The sequence below is a fragment of the Mus musculus genome, chromosome 10, assembly GCF_000001635.26.
Source record: "Mus musculus strain C57BL/6J chromosome 10, GRCm38.p6 C57BL/6J".
Classification (NCBI taxonomy): domain Eukaryota; kingdom Metazoa; phylum Chordata; class Mammalia; order Rodentia; family Muridae; genus Mus; species Mus musculus.
Genome location: NC_000076.6, coordinates 22,554,534 through 22,563,042, shown reverse-complemented (window position 1 = coordinate 22,563,042; position 8,509 = coordinate 22,554,534).

Sequence of the window (8,509 nt, the reverse complement as noted above, 5' to 3'; positions counted from 1 at the left end):
GCATGCCTTCCATACGATGTTGCAACCAGACACAAGCACACCTCACTACACTTGATCTTAGCCAAAGGCCAAGAAGCGATGCCCACCTCACTGTATGCAACATTTACTTGTGCTATCTTGAGCTCAGCCTACATTTACAAAGACATTTTTCCCCCAAAGGATTGAGATAAAAGTGCTTAAAAGGATGGTTTTACGAGAGGCTAAGTAAGTTACATGTAAGGGGTTTGCTATCCCCGCTGCATCTCCATTCTCCTCCAATCTCTCTGCCCACCTGCAGAAATTCTCTGCTTAACCATCAACGTCTCCTCCATCAGCCCTTGTATCCAGTGATCCTTATATCCAATATGGCCATGGGGGACTTTCATGGTAATCTAACCTATGGCACCACAATCCCCTTACTGACTACAAATCCCCAAGGATACCCCAAGCATATCACACCTACCCCTGCCTCGAAGTCCAAGCATCCCTCAAAAGCCCAATTTCGTGGGATTTCCTATCCCTTGGGAGCACTGCCAGCCTGTACTGGGTGTAAAGCTTGTCGGGGACTAACCGATATTGTCATCTAACTTCACACTTGGCATGTGGAGGTTTACCTCACATGATGCATCCAATATCCCTGCGTTATCAGGGATCCAATTAGACTCCAATATGATCCCATTATGAGATATTGGGACTCATGTGGCCACTCTAATTGATTTATGCTCCCCTCCAACACATACACACTCTCTCCTAGATGGTGGCTATCTCTTTAATGGGACATATTTCCATATAAACTAGTTGGTGAAAATGCAGACTGGGGCAAACACAGTGAATGTGACCATTGGCAGCCATATTGGCTGGAAAGCTACCCAAGTCTGTGTCTGACTTTCCTTTTTCTCTCTTGTCACCAATACCTCCATTGTCAGAGACAGCTTTACTGCTTTAATGAGAAATGTCTCCTGACCACCTGCAGGATGGGGTATCCTGCAGGGAACTATCCTGATGAGGGAACCAGCTGCTATTTGGATGCCCCTGGTAAATACCACTCACTTTCATACAGTCACGCTGATGGCCCAGTGTCACTTACAACCCACACACCGGGCAGCCATCATTGCAGGCATTGCCAGGACAACAACAGCTGCTGTTGCCTTTACCCAGACAACCACTATGGCAGAGACTGTCATTCCTGAAGTCTCTAAGTCAGCTGAGGCGTTACAGGTGCAGAAGGTGCTAAATCAACATCTTTATTAAGCAATCCACATTTTACAACAGACTGACTTACTGGCAGAAGAGTTGGCCCTTGTTAGGGACATGTCTCTATTGGTATGCAACCCTAGGTTTCACTTAATGTACCTAACCCATTACCAGGTGCATAACTCCATGGAAGCATGACAACAGTTGGCTCAATATCTTGAAGGTACCTGGTCAGACAAATTCCTTAACTATTCTGTGTTAATGGAGAACTTAGCCTATCTCAATGCAACCAGGGAACCTGTGCTCTCCCTAGATGCCGGGTTCTTGGGAAAAGTGTGGGACAATATTAAGAGGCTGTTTGACCCCTTGTGGATAACCACTTATGCTACCATGGGAGGACTTGTCATACTAATAATTATTTTGTTTAAGTGTCTCACACAGCATATCTCCAGGTAGCATTCCATAAAAAAAGGTGACATTCCTGGTGCTGATGGCTCTCGAAAATCCCGATTGCAGGCCCCCCTTAAGGAAGTGATCAAAGCATGGATGGCAGAGATCCCTGAGACCACCATGTAGGCTGTTCCTCATCTCCTCCTTACATGACATGCCTCTAGAGTGATATCTTTAAAGGCTTGTAGCCACTGACAGGTAAGATCCTGGAAGACAGGATAACCTAAGACAGGCACAGTCCAGTATACTGGGAGTCATCTGAGGTAAGGTCAGCAATGTTGAGGCAATGGCACCCCAGCTCCCACTAGGCTGTCAAAATCTAAAAACAAAAAGGTGAAAATGTAGGAGGAACAGCAGCAGCCACCTCTATGAAAATGCCAGTGGGCTTTGCAGGTACAAGGTCTCCTGCAGGAGGACCTAATTGAAGATGACCTGAGAAACCAAGGATTACTGAAGCAGAAAATGCCAGCCAATCAGGAACTGCTCTTTAGAAGAGATGCTTGCTGGGATCAATGGGACGTGGGTGGAGGGTATTAAAGGAGCTTGCAGCAATCTCAAGAGGAGCTTGCTGCAGCATTTCTCACCTGCTCCTGGAGTCTGTGTCATTGACTCTATGCTACCTCACCTCCAACCCCCAAAGGCAGGTAGGGTCAGGCGTCAAGTAGTCCAGGGCACAAGCAGCAGACCCCAAAAATTTTACCAGAGAACTCCTACAGCTGATCTATACCTCCAACAAAGTGGCTAGATACAAAATTAACTCAAAGAAATCAGTAGCCCTCTTATACAAATGATAAACAGGCTCAGAAAGAAATTAGGAAAACAACAGCTGTTACAATACCCAGAAACCATATAAAATAGCTCGGTGTAATGGTAACCCAGCTAGTGAAAGATCTCTATGGCAAGAACTTCAAGTCACTAAAGAAAGAAATTGAAGAAGACTTCAGAATATGGAAAGATCGTCCATACTCATAGATAGGTAGGATTAACATAGTGAAAATGGCCATCTTACCAAAAGCATTCTACAGATTCAATGCAATCCCCATCAAAATTCCAACACAATTATATTATAGACCTGAAAGACCAATTCTCAACATCATATGAAGGGAAAAAACAGGGTAGCCAAAACAATCCTGAACAATAAAAGAACTTTAGGAGGAATTACCATCCCAGATATCAAGCTGTACTACAGAGCAATGGTGATTAAAAACAAACAAACAAACAAACAAACAAAAACAAAACAACCAAATAACAACAACATAACTGCATTGTATTGGTACAGAAACAGACACAGTGTTCAATGGAATCGAATAGAAGACCCAAAAATAATCCCACACACCTAGGGAAATTTGATTTTTAATAGACAAACCAAACAATACAATAGAAAAAAGAAAGCATCTTCAGCAAATGGTAGTGGCCTAATTGGATGTCTACATGTAGAAGAATGAAAATATATTCATATTTATCACCATGCACAATCTCAAGTTCAAGTTGATCAAGGACCTCAACATAAAACCAGATTCACTAAGTCTCATAGAAAAGGAAGTGGGAAATAGCCTTGAGCCTCTTGGTACAGGAGACAATTTTCTGAACAGAATACCAATGGCTCAGGCTCTAAGAACAACGATTGATAAATGGGACCTCATGAAGCTGAAAAGCTTCTGTAAGGCAAAGGACACTGTTAATAGGACAAAATGGCAACCTATAGGTTGGGAAAAGATTTTCACTAACCCTACACCCAATAAAGGGCTAATATCAAAATTTATAAAGAAGTTAGACACCAACAACCCAAAATAACCCAATTAAAACTTGGGGTACACAGCTAAACAGAGAATTCTCAACAGAGGAATCTCAAATGGCCAAAAAGCACTTAAAGAAATATTTAAAGTCCTTAGGCATCAGGGAAATGCAAATCAAAAACAATTCTGGGATTCCATTTTACACCAATCAGAATGGCTATGATCAAAACCTCGAGATAGCACGTGCTGGCGAGGATGGGGAGCAAGGGAAACACGCCTTCATTGCTTGTAGTATTGCAAACTTGTACAACCACTTTGGAAATCAGTTTGGTAGTTTCTCAGAAAACTTGGAATAATTCTATCTCAAGACCCAGCTATGCTACTCCTGGGCCTATACCCAAAAGATTCTCCAATATCCCACAAAGACACTTGCTTACCTATGTTCATAGCAGCTTTATTCATCAGGCTGGAGAGATGGCTCAGTGGTTAAGAGCACTGACTGCTCTTCCAGAGGTCTTGAGTTCAATTCCCAGCAACCACATGGTGACTCACAACCATCTGTAATGGGATCCGATGCCCTCCTCCTATGTGTCCAAGGGCCGCTACAGTGTACTCATATAAATAAAATAATCAAATCTAAAAAAAAAAAAGCAAAGACATCATAAATTTTGCAGGCAAATGAATGAAACTTGAAGGTTGTACATGGTATACATTTACGGATTAGTGGATATTAGCCATAAAGCACAGGACAACAATGATACACCCCACACACCCGAAGAAGCTAGACAAGAAGGAAGGCGCAAGTGAGGATACTTGAATCTCACTTAGAAGGGGAAATAAATAGTCACAGGAGGCAGATGGAGGGAGGGAACGGGTAGAAGAGGGGATGGGAGAGGAATGAGGGGGTGGTTCTGGAGCCGGTAGGGGGAAGGACAGGAGATGTGGCCATATGGCCTTGGGCATGAATGGAAATCTGCAGCTGACAAGGGAAGAGAGGTGGGGGGGTCTCCAGAATGTGACAGAGACCTGAGGTAAGGGAGGTGCTCAGGAACCAATGGGGGTGTCTTAGGTGTGACTCACAGCATTGGGGATGTGGAACATGAAGAGGCCATCTCTCCTGTAGCCATTAAGGAACCCCAGTGGAGTGATAGGGACACCAACCTACCTGCAAAACTTTTGATTCCCAAATTTATCCTGTTTACAAGAAATTCAAGCACAGGGGATGGAACAGAGACTGGGGGAATGGATAACCAATAACTGGCCCAACTTGAGACCCATCCCATGCACAACCTCCATCCCTGACACTAGTAGTGATGCTCTGTTATGCTTGCAGACAGGAGTCTAGCATGGCTGTCCTCTGAGAGGCTCCACTGAGGGCAGCTGACTCACACAGATGCAGACAACCACAGTCAAACAGTGGATGGAGCTTGGGGACTCTCATGTAAGAGCAGGAGGAAAGACTGCAGGCCCAGAAGGGGATAGGAACTCTGCAGGAAGACTGACAGAGTCAACTAACCTCGACCCTTGGGGTTTTCAGAGACCGATCCACCAACCAAAGAACATACATGGGCTGGACCTAGGCAGCCCCCCACATGTGTAGTAGATGTGCAGCTTGACCACTTGACCTTTGTGTGAGTCCTGATCCACTGGAGTATCCCAAAAGCTGTTGCCTGTATGTGGGCTATGTTCATCTAGCTGGGCTGCCTGTCTGGCCTCAGTGGAAGAGGAAGTGTCTGGACGTGCAGAGATTTGATGTGCCAGGGGGTGAGGCAGGGGGTCAGGGAGATACCCAGGAGGACCCCCACCAGCTCAGAGAACAAGAGGAGGGAGGGATGGGTGAAGGATTGTGGGAGGGGATGACTGGGAGAAGGGGCAGTAAGTGGGATGTAAAGTGAACAATTTTTTTAAAGTAACGAATTTTTTAAAAGTTACATGTAAGATGGTGGGATTGTGTATGCATGCTTGTTTATCCATTTCCATAGAACCACAAATTTCTGTCTCATGTCTGTCTCAAAAAATAAAAACCAGAGACAACCCATCACCACATTCACCACATTCACGGTCTACGTTGACTACTCTGAAACAGAAATCCAGATCTCTGTTGCCCCAGCTATTACCACAGAGTTCCTTTCTTCAATCTCTAAACCAACCCTCCCTGTGGACTGCCGAAGGATTACTTTCCTAGAGTACTAATTTATCATCATGCCTCTGCTCAGACGTTTCCGGGGCTGCCTGTAGTCTATAATACAACAGCACTTGCAATTTCACACGCTGAACACCTTTCCAGTGTTCGTTGGTTCTATAGCCCACAGCTACCAGTACTCCCATGGCTCCCGGTTCTGCCACAGCCCTCACATGTCGTTTTATTTTTATTGTGTGATGAAGTACTAGTCTTGCTCTGATATTTATTAGATTCTATTTGTAGATCTAGTTTCTTGATCACAATTGAGAGGTCTGTGATAATAATACCCTGTCCTTCCCTCTCATGAATAGGTAGTGTATAGGTAAGCTGTAGGATTCAACAATTCTTAATAGGGTCTGGGATGTAGTCCATTGGTTAAATCACTTTCATGGTGCACATAAGGCCCGGATTCAGCGCCCCCAGGTCAGGAGAGGTGGGTGTTGGTGTGCACATTCATTTCTCCATTCCCATAGAATCACTAATTGCCCTTGCCTCTGCCTACCATAGGCCTGGCTCCTCCAGTAATTAGAAGTCAGCCTCTCCTGGAACATGTCTGCTAAGTCCTGAAAATGTTGCTGATACTCAGTAGGAATTCTTTCCCTGCAATAGGTCTTGTAACAGTGTATATTATGTGAGCATTTTGCCTTCTCCTTGGCATTTATTATAGTTAATAACATATCAGTCTAGAATGATTTTTAACTAAAAATCAATATTAAATAAGAAGTAAAAACAATAAAATGCCCATCAACTTTTGAACAGGTGCAGAAACTGCCCCTCCGTAGACTGGTACAAGTGTGGAATCTTGACAGAAAAGAAATGAAATACTAACCATGGTGCATGGTGAAAACATGTATCCCTGAAAATCTGTCAAATGAAGGACGCTTGCCACAAGGCATTGTGTAATAGATGACCTCATTTACTGGAAAATGCTGGCCTAGGCAAATGCATTGAGTCAGAAGTCAAGTTAGTGTTTGCCAGGGAGTGGAGAGAAGGCATAGTAACTGACTTTTGATGGGTATGGGATTTCTTCCCAAGTATGCTGGAAAAAAATTAGACTGTCCTGATTGTGGCAAAACTTTGTGAATAAACTAAAACCTGATTGTACCCTTTAAGGTGATGTAAAAAATACTTAATATATATATATATGTGTGTGTGTGTGTGTGTGTGTGTGTGTGTGTGTGTGTGTGTGTGTGTAAATCCAATTAAAGATAAGGCTACAGGACTGGAATGGGAGCTCAGCTGATAGTGTGCTTTGCCAACATGAACACAGCCGAGTTCCAATGTAGCATAAATGGTATGTGGCGGCACACTCACACAGTGCATTGTAAGGACAGCATCCAGGAGGTTGGAGCAGGAAGTGTAGGATGGCTGGCTAGATAGTGACTTCTTAGCTACATTGAACTCCAACTCAACAACTACAAAAGTAAATGTCCAACTTTTTATCAGAGAGAATTGTACACAAACTACATTTTAAAAAATATTTGTTTATTTATTATTTTATTATTTTATTTATTTATTTTTTACAAAATATTTATGTATATGCCCTTGGAGGCTAGAAGAAGGTGTCAGAACCACTGGAGCTGAAGACAGAGGTGTTTGTGAGGCACCTGACGTGGAGGCTGACAGCCAGACTCCAGTCCCTAAGATAGAATAGTGAATGTAACCACTGAGTAGTCTGTCCAGCCCCTTGAACCACATTTTTCAAAATCATAAGCTTAGTCTAAGATGAGAACATTACCTTCACCAGATTTCCCCATTTGTATCCATTCCCCAGGTTCTTCTCTCCTACGATCTGAAGATTATGAAGGTATCAGTCTCTACAGTTTTATTCCTCTAAGATATGTTTACATGTTGTGTCTGGCCAGTACATCACAACCTGGGTTCTAGCCTGGAAAGGCATTTTGGAAACCTGGAAGAGAAGAGGGGCTGTGCTGTGCGAGATAAGGAAGGAACCAAGACAAAGCTCTCTGCTCAAGGTTTAATTTTTACTATTTTGGCACTCAGTTATAAAGGAAGGGGGAGGGGCCCAATTTTCACCAAATAATCTTGGTGTCCAGTAGAAGGGTGATCATGTGATGGCTTCTGAAGAGCAAAGCAGCAGGTTCCAGCAGTAGGCGTGGCAGAAAGATTGAGCAGGAAGCTCCACCCCTGAGCAAGCAGGTTTCAGGCTGGGGGAGGGGAGACTACATCTCCTCCTTGTTTTTAATAAAAAGAAAAAGAAAAAAAGAAAAGGCTGACCTGAGGCAAAAAATTAATCTATGCTCAATAGTTCTGCCTGAATTCTTTTTTTTTTTAAATAAAATATTTTTTAATTAGGTATTTTCCTCATTTACATTTTCAATGCTATCCCAAAGGTCCCCCATACCCACCCCCCCAATCCCCTACCCACCCACTGCCCCTTTTTGGCCCTGGTGTTCCCCTGTACTGGGGCATCTAAAGTTTGCAAGTCCAATGGGCCTCTCTTTGCAGTGATGACCGACTAGGCCATCTTTTGATACATATGCAGCTAAAGACAAGAGCTCCCGGGTACTGGTTAGTTCATATTGTTGTTCCACCTATAGGGTTGCAGTTCCCTTTAGCTCCTTGGGTAATTTCTCTAGCGCCTCCATAAGGGGCCATGTGACCCATCCAATAGCTGAGTGATCATCCACTTCTGTGTTTGCTAGGCCCCGGCATAGTCTCACAAGAGACAGCTATATCTGGGTCCTTTCAGCAAAATCTTGCTAGTGTATGCAATGGTGTCAGCATTTGGAAGCTGATTATGGGATGGATCCCTGCATATGGCAATCACTAGATGGTCCATCCTTTCGTCACAGCTCCAAATTTTGTCTCTGTAACTCCTTCTATGGGTGTTTTGTTCCCATTTCTAAGAAAGGGTAGAGTGTCCACACTTTGGTCTTCGTTCTTCTTGAATTTCATGCGTTTGGCAAGTTGTATCTTATATCTTGCGTATCCTAAGTTTCTGGGC